Source organism: Mytilus edulis, chromosome 6 (assembly GCF_963676685.1).
Source record: "Mytilus edulis chromosome 6, xbMytEdul2.2, whole genome shotgun sequence".
Classification (NCBI taxonomy): domain Eukaryota; kingdom Metazoa; phylum Mollusca; class Bivalvia; order Mytilida; family Mytilidae; genus Mytilus; species Mytilus edulis.
This window is the reverse complement of record NC_092349.1, coordinates 79,551,849-79,564,277: the sequence shown is the minus strand read 5'-3', so window position 1 is coordinate 79,564,277 and position 12,429 is coordinate 79,551,849.

Below are 12,429 nucleotides of genomic sequence, written 5' to 3'. Positions count from 1 at the left end.
TCTGATGAATCGGACAAATGGTTGATGGGTTGCTGCCCCTGAATTGGTAATTTTAAGGAAATTTTGCTGTTTTTGATTATTATCTTGAATATTATTATAGATAGAGATAAACTGTGAAGAAGCAATAATGATCAGCAAAGTAAGATCTACAAATAAGTCAACATGAACAACATGGTCAGTTGACCTCTTAGGGAGTTAGTGCCCTTTATAATAATTTTTTACCAATTTTTCGTAAATTTTTGTTATCTTTTACAAAAATCTTCTCCTCTGAAACTACTGGGTCTAATTTAATCAAACTTAACCACAATCATTGTTAGGGTATCTAGATGGCTGCCATGGCTAAAAATAGAACACAGGGGGTAAAATGTAGATTTTGGCTCATAACTCTGAAACCAAAGCATTTAGAGCAAATCTGATAAGGGGTTAGAGTGTTTATCAAGTCAATATCTAAAGAATTAGAAACAATTTAGAAAGAATTTAGAACAACTAGTCTATAGCTACACGTTCAATAGTCAAAATCTACATAGCACTACGTAGATGCTACGATATTGAACGTAGCCCAGGACTAAATTTTGTATATACTACATGTATAAGCCATAAAATGTGTCCTCTTTACACACAGATATACCCATTTCGTTATGAGAGAAACTAAATGTACATCTGCCTGTAACATAATCACTAAAATACGAATTTAGCCAGAAAGAGCAATTTGACGCCTCTCAAAAGTATATATGACGGAATCGTAACCAAAGTCGTAGTTCAATTGGAAGTAAATCCTGCCACAACAATTTGTAGCATTAAAAATCTTTTTGATTTTGGAAAAAAATATGCATCACATTTAAGTTTTTATCAACAGAGAAATTATACAATGAGAATAAGATTCATCTTTATGACGTACACGAACAAACGACAACCACAAAACTGCAGGCGCATAAAGAATGTGGCGAGGTTAAACATATATTGATGCTACCAGTCCCAAATTATAGCCAATAATAACAAATAACACACCATGAATTTCAGAATAAAATATCAATCAGTACACCTCCAATGGATTTAGTCTAAGATAATGTATATTCAGTGAGTTTAAGAGAATTGTATAATGACAACTATAAAATAACTCTTTTAGAAAATCTATAAGATTTTTCTCTCTTGTTTTTCATAATGAATGCAACTTGAGTACTGTTACGTTACAGAAGTCATATTAAAAAAAAATAGAATTGTGTACACGAGAAGATAAAATAAATAAACATGTAAAAAAATATTCCTCTTACCCTTCATTGTGATCTGATCCTGTAGAACTAACATAAATATAAACCGTTTGCAGATTTTCAAATTCGCAAAGTATTGCCGTTGCTTTGATAAGCAAAAAAATCAAAAAGTTGATGTGATTCATATCAATAGAGTTGTTTCAGTTTGAAAACATAAGACCCTGCATGTACATATGCTATAAGATTTAGTCCTTTAAGTCGTACATGTATCTTTAAACAATTTCGGTTTGTTTTATATGTTTTAAAAACCTTTTTTTACATTTCTTATTTTTTTCTTAAAAAAATGTTTGGGTTTGAACTGTATTTAAACCAATGTCACACAGTACAATGTATAACATATGTTGAACTTTAATAGCAAAACTGTTGATTCAATACTGAATATAAATTTGATTTGAACTCTTTTTTTTCTGCGTTTTTTTGCAATTACAATAGTTCAAAATTACCTTATACATGTAGTAACCTTCACTCGTTGAAAAATTATGACCTCTAGTAGAATCTTGAATTTGAATCGGGAACTGTAGGAATAACTACTGCTGTAGAACAGTCTGTAGAACGTTCTATAGAACATTTTGTGGAATACTCAATTGATCAGTTTGTAGAACAGTTTATAGAACATTCTACAGAACAGTTCTCCACATTTCTTTACAACCAATTCTGACAGATTTCACTATTCTACCCTAGGACGTTTTCTGACAGATATACTCTTGGACGTATTCTGGCAATTTTACCATAGGACTTTTTCTGACAGTTATAATGTAGAACTTAATATTCTGACAACATTTAACTAGAAACATTTCTTACAATCTTATTTTAGATTTTATTCTGATGTTTTACCAAAGATCTTATCTTCAAAGTACTACTTTATTACAGAATCTTGCTGTTAAACCCTAGGATATATTCTGACAGTCTCAAACTTGATGTCATTCTAAAAGTGCACCTAAAGATCTTATGCTGAACAATCCTGTTTGTTACAAGTTTGGCCGGCTAGGTTCTTCAACTTTTAAGGACAGACCTACCACAGAACAGATTCTGACATCTCTACTCATGATCTTATTATAATGAAACTTTAAATATTAAAGGTTTTGACAGTTCTACCATTTGACTTTATCCTACAATTCTACCAATAGACGTTTTCTGACAATTTTAACCCTGGATTCAGACAGTTCTTATCTTGACTTCTTTTACAAATTATGACTTGGGTAGTTGTCTCATTGTCTGACATACCACATCTTCTTACAGCAGTGTATTTTTAAAAGTTCTCCGTAAGATCTTATCATTTAAGGATATAACAAATGATAACGGTGACATATTAAAACTTATTCTGACAATTATAACGGTTCCATAACTTATTCTGACAGTTATACCTCATACCAGGATTTATCTAACGAAAACAAATCCAAGGTTAATATGATGATAGGTAAGCGTTTAGATAAAGATCATAATAAATGGCAATTAGGTAATCTGCTCCTAAATCATGTTAATGAAACCGATGAAAACAAGTATTATACCTTACATATAACAGTTCTATGTGATAACACGTTATCATATCACGTGACATGGAATCATTTAGTCAATTTTCATTTAATTGCAAGGAAGGACGATTAACCCTAAAAATTTACACCAGCGTTGAATAACCCTAATAATATTATTCGACGGTGTATAACGTTTTGAGTTTTATGTTTTACTCGAGTTACCTCCCATGAAAATGACGTCACAGACGTAAATAAACAAAATAAACAGGAAGCCATCGAGAGACAAGAAAATAAGGCTTTGAAAATGCATCTTCTAACAACGATATATATATATATATATCTGTTATCAATATTTTACAAAAAGATTCTACTTTTGTTGTAATATGAGGCAGGCATTTCCTGTGGATGGGGACGAAGTCTGTTTGATTTTTTTTTAATTCAAATATGTTAATAAAAGAAACGAAAATACCGGTACGTTTCCGATATTGGTTCTGTTGTTAGGGATTTAGTTGTGACGTTATTTAAGTTATGATGTTATATTTAATGCAAACAAAGAAACGCTGTTATCCAGGTAATGTTTTTTTTTCATATCAAACAATTATTTAAAATGATGGGGTGTTAGATTCCTTCCTATATTTGTTGATATGTTGATAAATATACATGTTATTCAAAGTCTCATGCAAACAAGACCATGAAACGGAAGTAGATCTGAAAGTTAACAATTCTAATGCAATTTGGATGTAACAATTCTTTTCATTGGCTAAAAGTTGCCGTCAAATCCACAGTTGACCAGGCGTAACTAAGGAGGGACCCGCTATTTTGAATTGATGAGTCAACAAATGTTCGATTACTGCTATATAATCGAAAATAGAATAACACCTACCTCGAATTCGCCGTTTTAATGTAATTTTATCCGAATTTGAAGCGTACAGGTAACATAATAACTTCCAGCTTGTAAGTTTTCATTTAATTGCAAGGAAGGACGATTAACCCTAAAAATTTACACCAGCGTTGAATAACCCTAATAATATAATTCGACGGTGTATAACGTTTTGAGTTTTATTTTTTACTCGAGTTACCTCCCATGAAAATGACGTCACAGACGTAAATAAACAAAATAAACAGGAAGCCATCGAGAGACAAGAAAATAAGGCTTTGAAAATGCATCTTCTAACAACGATATATATATCTGTTATCAATATTTTACAAAAAGATTCTACTTTTGTTGTAATATGAGGCAGGAATTTCCTGTGGATGGGGACGAAGTCTGTTTGATTTTTTTTTTAATTCAAATATGTTAATAAAAGAAACGAAAATACCGGTACGTTTCCGATATTGGTTCTGTTGTTAGGGATTTAGTTGTGACGTTATTTAAGTTATGACGTCATATTTAATGCAAACAAAGAAACGCTGTTATCCAGGTAATGTTTTTTTTCATATCAAACAATTATTTAAAATGATGGGGTGTTAGATTCCTTCCTATATTTGTTGATATGTTGATAAATATACATGTTATTCAAAGTCTCATGCAAATAAGACCATGAAATGGAAGTAGATCTGAAAAAAAAGTTAACGATTCTAATGCAATTTGGATGTAACAATTTTTTTCATTGGCTAAAAGTTGCCGTCAAATCCACAGTTGACCAGGCGTAACTAAGGAGGGACCCGCTATTTTGAATTGATGAATCAACAAATGTTCGATTACTGCTTTATAATCGAAAATAGAATAACACCTACCTCGAATTCGCCGTTTTAATGTAATTTTATCCGAATTTGAAGCGTACAGGTAACGTAATAACTTCCAGCTTGTAAGTTTTCATTTGTATGACGTCACGTTTAGCCAAAACGTCTTTGTGCCAAAATCATTCATGAAGTTTCGCGGATTTTTTTTTTTGGACAAATTTAGACATTTTTTCAAGTTTTATCGTATTTTTTTTGTAATGCATTAGAATCGGAATAACAGTACTGTAGTTGAAGAGTTGCCACCGTCAATTTTAATTTGCCAGTAAAACTGCATTTGCGACCGTCAAATCTACAATTGACGGTGGCAACTCTTCAACTACAGTACTGTTATTCCTTAATTGTGAGGTCATTAGTAGAATGAAAAAATCTGGAAAATTTTCCCGATTTTTTTTTTATATTGATTTTTCTTCCGTATAAATTGGGGACTTCGTCCCCATATAAACAAGAATTTCTTCCGTAATTGGGAACTTCGTCCCCATATAAACAAGAATTGCTATAATGTATATATGATCTAGATTTTATTCTGACAGTTCTATCCGCAACCTTACTCTCAAAGTTCTATTGTATTACAGGGTACAGGATGTGACAGTTTTATCTTAAAAAGAAATCTGACAGTCCTATCATCCTACTTATATGGTGAAAGTTTTCCCTAGGACTTATTCTGAAAGTTCTACCTAAGATTATATTATGAAAGTTCTACCCTTAATCATATTTTAAAAGTTCTATTATATTACAGATTCTGACAGGTACATGTATGTTTTAAAACTTATTCTAAGATTCTCATGAAAAGTTTTATATTATTTGTTTTCTTAAGCAAATGTATGTCACTTTATTGTAGAGATGAATTACAAAATTATTTGTTTCGAAACCATTCCACTGTATATGGTTTAGTATAATTGATGTAATATTCTAAGTTTAACTGATGGAGAAAATTATTGTTTCTGCTTGTTTTATAAATTGACCATAAACCCACTTATTCATGATATGGTATCAATATTTCTGACCTGACACTACGTACTTTTTATTGATTAATTCATTAGAATTTAATATGCAATGTTTCGGGTTCTTTCGGGAATAATCCCAGGTAAACCCTCATCAGAGGTCGACCTTTATATATTTATTTCGTATCTAGTATCATAGATAGATCTGTGTCTGTTTCATAACAGTTTTTTTTTCAAATTTACTACACGTGCATATAGGTCTACGTTGTAGCTAGTCTTTTTACAGACTAAAGAAACTGACTAAGTAGATCAGCACCTTTGGTTAATTATCCATATATATAATGAAAAGACTTATTGTCTTTATTCACGTGATCTAATCTATCATAAATCTACACGAGATCTAATAGAGATAGTAGTTATCAGTGCTATACTGTGGAATTCAACAGCAGACTGTCGTGTATGTTTTAACACCTATTTGATAATATACAAATGTCTCCATGTTTAACAATTGAAGAGGTTTGTGTAGATGGGTACAGATGCGCATTAGTTTTTCCATAGGCCGTAATGGTAACGTTTTCTTCTGTTGCTCAGTCCATATCGTTAACTTGGATATGTGTGATGGCTCGTTTCGAAGCTGAGACATTTTGACATATGTGGTTAAATTTTCGGGGTACGAAGTGAGATTACTTTTTCCGTAAATTAGCAAACCCCGAGTATCCTTTTGTGATGCGGCTCCTCATGGTAAATAATCCCATTTTTAACACAAAAAGTTCTTTGAAAATTTAATACTTTGAACACATTTAATAGCTCCATAGATTTTACACATTTATTCTGTGTTCCCCTACTTTCTAAATTAACTCAAATGGTTAAGCTCAGTCACTTGTTTATCATAGAAAAGTGTCAAATATCACTACACAGAGAATTTTTGTTTACACGTGACTTTTGAGTTCCTCATTTCAAGGCGCATTAGGGATCTTGTCCCAGATACCATGTCGGGTCTATACATGAATATAACAGGAACCATTCGGTTTTCCTTGTACGTGATCACTTGAAAGTAAACGGCATCACGTCTTTTTACATCTGTTTCACAGATTGTATACTAAAGCCTCCCGTGGTGGGGTATTGTGAATCAATGTCTTTGGCTTAATGATTAATTATCATGTTGCCAATATTCTTATTGTTTTTTAAATCACTATCTGGTTTGGATTTAGATAGTTTTTTTTTCATCTATTTTTGGCAATCGGATCTTTCCAGATTATATACCAAAATCTTTGTTAATACCGTGTAAAGATATTCAAAAATATTTCAGTCATTTGTTTTCTAATCTTTGGTTTGTTTGATAGTTGCTATATGCATCTATGCTAACTTAGTCTAACTGTTTCGTTAGGGTGAAATGTGCAAGACATGTATACTTTAGACCGTATATGTACGCTTTACTCATTAGTACATGTTGCTATTGTTTCTAAGAATTCTCGTACCTTCCGAAGGAATGAAAACAGTGTACTATTTCAAATAGTTGTTCACTTTGTTCACTTTGTTCACTTTCTTCATTAAATTTATTAAATCCATCAATTCTCATTCTTAAGTGGAATTTAATATTATTTTATAGCATATTTCTCTGTTTTATGTCTATAATTATGGTCAAATATAGCAATATCAGATATTTCCAGGGAGGCAACTCTGCCCATTGAAACGCCAACGATCTGTTGCTAGTATATTAATAGTATAACTTTCGTTGTAAAACCATAGACAGATTAATAATTGAAATGTTAAACTCCATTTGTAAACATTACGTATTTACGAAAAAAGAAGGTTTGGTATGGTTACCAATGAGACAACTTTCCGTTAACGTTCAAACGAAATAGATGTAAGCAACTATATGCAACCATACGACTTTTAGCAATAAGTTACGTTATGGCTATTCTATAAATTTAATCCTACATCACAAAGCATATTAAGTTCTTTTTAACATTCATATATTACGAATCGAATACGTTGCCTTTCTAAGATAAAGAATGTATAGTTATATATATTTATTCAACAGTTTGTATCACAAAAATATTTGATCTTTAATTAATATCATATGTTACATGATGCATTGTATAACATGTTCGAACTTTGACAACAAGTTAATGAACTTTTGACTCGGTACTGAAAATAACTGATATGTGAACTCGATTTTTTTGCGTTTTTTCTTTCCTTTTCTTCTTTTTTTTATGAAGGTTGCTAGCTTATCAACATATTTTTATTAAGAAATTAATTCACGTATGTCAAACCCTATTTCGTGGCGGTTATTTTTTGTTATCATTGGTAAAAGCCGGAGTGCTCAGACAGAACAAACTACCTGTGGTAGGAACACTGACTAACAATCCGTGTCAATTCAGAGTTGTAATTAGTCGAGAGTGCCTACATGATTCGAATTCGCAACCTAATTAGTGTTGGCTTCTTGAATATTGACGGATATTTGTTTCAGTTTACTAATAATTGTATTATTTAAAGCATATATAACCGAAGAAATGCAAGTTTTCCATGTTTTAAATGTTTTATTACTGCACATGATATATTTCCATTAACCTTTTGCGACAGTTGGTTCATGTCTGTCATATTTGTTTTTTGCAATTGTTGCGATAGTGATAAGTTTTTTGCGAAAGTTGGTTCATGTCTGTCATTAATAGTTTCGTTATGATTAGGTCGTTTGTTTTCTCGATTTAAATGTTTCATACTTTTGCTGTCAGATCTTTTATAGCAGACTATACCTACAGCCACTTCAATAAAACTAAAATGGATAGTAGTTGCGTTGGCAATCATAGACGATTTTGCTGATGTTTATCTTGGAATAGCTATCAACAGACAGTGATTGTCCTTTTTAGGTTTTAACAAGAACATATAATATTGAAATGATTTAGTTGTCCATGATGTGTCAAAAACATCGAGGAAATTAAAAAAAACCACTCTAATGTTCAAAACGTATTCTAAGAATACAAAGGCGCATCGTCGTATCTATCGGGTTTAAACTAGAATGGTTTATATGATGTGAAGCATTTTGTGTTCCATACATGTCTGTAACAGATTTAACTGGATTTATCTCCATCAGGGACGTTTAAACTACATATTAGAAAGCCAAAAACGCTTGTTTGAAATATTATTATGAGCTGTACGATTACGATTATCATGTAGGAATATTAATATTTAGGAAAATAGATACTTGGCCTCATTGTTTCAAACACTTAAGTTTCATTATATAAATTAAGTATAGTTCTGGTTTTGGTTTTATATTATCTATTATCATTTTTTTTCTCTAAAATATGCGATTCAGACATACATGTAATTTACTATATTTTAAAATTGAGAATGGAAATGGGGAATGTGTCACAGACACAATAACCCGACCATAGGACAGCAGAAGGTCACCAATAGGTCTTCAATGCAGCGAGAAACTCCCGCACTCGGATGCGTCCTTCAGCTGGCCCCTAATTAACTACAATTAAATCATACAAGACTAACAAAGGTCAGAGGCTCCTGAATTGGGACAGGCGCAAAATTGCAATGTTAACAATTCACACTGATTGAGCTTTATTTCATTTACAAACTTTAATATAAATACATGTATATGATACAGTAAGAGTTCAATGATCTGGTTTATGCTAAAACAAAAATTGACCAACATGATTGTGTTAAACAAGTAGGTAACGTTATAAGTTAAAATACAGAATAAATAAAATGGGTGATAAGTTTTTTTCATTGATGATAAATGATGTCCTGTTGTATTAAAACGCACTAGAACACACCCGCGAAATCGCAGACATTTAGAGCTTGGTTGAAAATATTTAATGCGGGGTTCACACATTGTCGATTATTGTTCCAGTTTGATATCAGACAGCAATACGAAACGAAAAGGGAAAAAGTCTGATTACTATCCTCAATTATCTTGAATGTCCTATCATTGTTTGAACGCAGTCGTTTAAGTTCGTAACAGATTCCTACGGGTCGGGAAGGGTCCGAATAGTTCGACGAAGCACCCCGACAGTTAGGTGCGTCCCGTAACATTCGGGGAAACTCAGCCGATTGAGTCTAGTCGGATTACAATCGTGCCTATGTCGTGACAGATTCTGATGTATCGTATTACAATCGTAACAATGTTCTGTGTATTCTGAACGGTGTCCTGTGGAACGGGAATGATCTGGAGAAATTTTTCATTGCTGTTTTTCTGCCGTTTGAGTCCAGATTGCATCCAGATCTTGTCGATTGCGAACCGTTTTTGCCGAAACCGTTCAGGAAGAGTCCCGTTATTAATACAAAATTCGTCAATAATACCCACGTCAGAGTCCCGACAATTACAGAATACAATACGACTGAGACCAGACAAAGCCGTTTGGAATGCGATAGAGCGGACCGTGATAGGATTACGTTCCGGCAGTACCAGCTGATCCCGATTATGCCGACAGTTTTCGAACGGATAACTTCCGTCAGCGTCGGTTCACTGTCTGGTCACTGTCTGATCTCTGTCGGATTACATTCGGTAGAATCGGGACGCAGTCGTAACAGACTCGGTCGAAATTTACCTGGCGAAAAATACAAATTGAACTAGAAGCGGATTGAAAACGGGATAATCGGGAAGAATTCGCTTGGAAACGGTTGAATATCGACGCTTCCTGATCAATATATGATTGTTGTCGTGATTAAATTATTTGTTTTACAAATTTTAATAAAATTTTGAATTTCCATCCACGATTCACAGGATCTTGATCAGTTTTTGACAAATTTTAATCGGGGAATGGTCCTGTCAAGGACGCGGCAGTAAAAATCGTGAATGTGTGACATCAGCTTAAAGCTGTTGTAGAGTGAAATTTTGTAAAAAAAATTAGCATGGTCTAGAGAATTTCAGAACAGGTATCAAAAGTCATAGGTACTTTAAGCCCTCTCTCTTTTGTCCAAAGTCCCGTTATTTTTTTGTCTTCTGTTAAATTCAATTATTGTCGCGTTTATGTATACTATGAACATACTTATATTATGAATAAAGTGTATTTGCTATAAACTATCAATTCTTGTTTCTTCTCTAAGCCGATCGCGCTATATTATATAGAGAGTCACTATATAATTTAGTAGTACAATCATAGTATACATGCAAATAAACGCGAAATTAATTGTCCTGTCCCAGATAACTTATATTAATTATAAGACGAAGATGTGGTATGATTGCCAATGAAACAACTCTCTACAACAGATCAACATGACACAGAAATAAACAACTATAGGTCACCATACGGCGTTCAACAATGAGCAAATCCCATACCGCATAGTCATCTACAAAAGGCCCCGAAATAACAATTTAAAACAATTCAAACTAAAAGACTATTGGCCTGATTTATATAAAAAAAAATAAAGACAAGAGTAGAATACCGCTGTTCAAAACCCATAAATCGTTAAAAAAACGAATCGCAAACTAAAACTGAGGGAAACACATCAAATATAAGAGGAGAACAGAAACACAATATTAAAATGTAACACACACAGAAACAAACTATAATATGCCAATGGCCATTTTCCTGACTTAGTACAGAACATTTTAAGAAAACAAATTTGGTTGAACCTGGTTTCGTGGCATGCCAAACCCCCCGTTTTCATGGCAATGTTAAATATAACATTAAATGACAACATTACATGACAGGACAACAATACAAATAAATGGGAGAACATATAGAACAGAGAAACACACGAATAACAAAATGGACGAAAAACAAATATGTGACACATAAACAAACGACAACCACTGAATTATAGGCTCCTGACTTGGGACAGGCACATACATACATAATGTGGCCGGGTTAAACATGTTAGCGGGATCCTAACCCTCCCCTAACCTGGGACAGTGGTAAAACAGAACAACTTAAGAACTCTGAAGTTTACGACCGGAAGTCTTGTCTATGACTTAAAAGTCGGTCTGATGACGGAAACAATATCCGGACGCCATTATTTTCCTTTTCTCCCGAAATAACCTAAACAGAATAATTATAAGAATGGATGAAAAATACCACTGTGTAATGTGCATTGTATAAAACACAGAGGCATGATGATTAATTATTTGTGGAAGCAAGAGAAGTGACACACAAAATGAGGACTTTTAAGTTTGAAAGTATCGACTCAGATCACCTGCACCTGGTAATTTAAACGACTGATTACACAACAGATATTTTGTGAACATATTAATTAAACCAGGTTATATACGAATGAACTGTTTAACACAATATGTCTCGATGATGTACATTAGTGCATAATGCCTGACCGATTTATAAATATAGATATGTAAATTATAAGGGGAAACATATTAGTCATATATTTATTAAAATATATTCCTTTTGACGACTGAGTTTTATATATATACATGTATGAGTCATGAACTTTTGGCCGACGATAAATTGCATGCATACATAGATAGTCTCATATTTTGCGATGTGACCTCCTTCAGTCTTTAATTTTTGAGAAAACAAAGTTGCAAATGACAAGTTTGTATATAGTCAGAATGCAGAATTTTTTGCAGATGCTCAATTTTGTAAGAAAGGATTGCAGAAAACTTTTTTAACGGGTACATGTTGTGATCAAAGTTAACCCTGCTGTATTCGTATTCTTAAGACTACAAAACTCAATATATATATATTAGGTTTTTCAATTTGACATAAACAATTGCAAGACAGGCGTTTCATCTAGTTTAGTTTCTCGAAAATACCAAATATGTTTGCGTCTAGAATTATTTTTTTAAAATAAGCCTATTCAGGGGAGTACAAATTTTATGCTGGACATATAGGGAAATAATCTTTTTTTTTTGCAGCAAGAAAACAAGTTTGGTGAAACCAATTTTTCTTTTTATTTTCTTAAAATATATATTATAAAACCTATTTTTTCATATTTTAATTCAAAATTCTGTCTCACATATTTCTTTTTATGCACAAAAATGCGTTTTTTCATGAACAATCTTAGCAAATTTTGGCAACATTGAACGACTCGTAC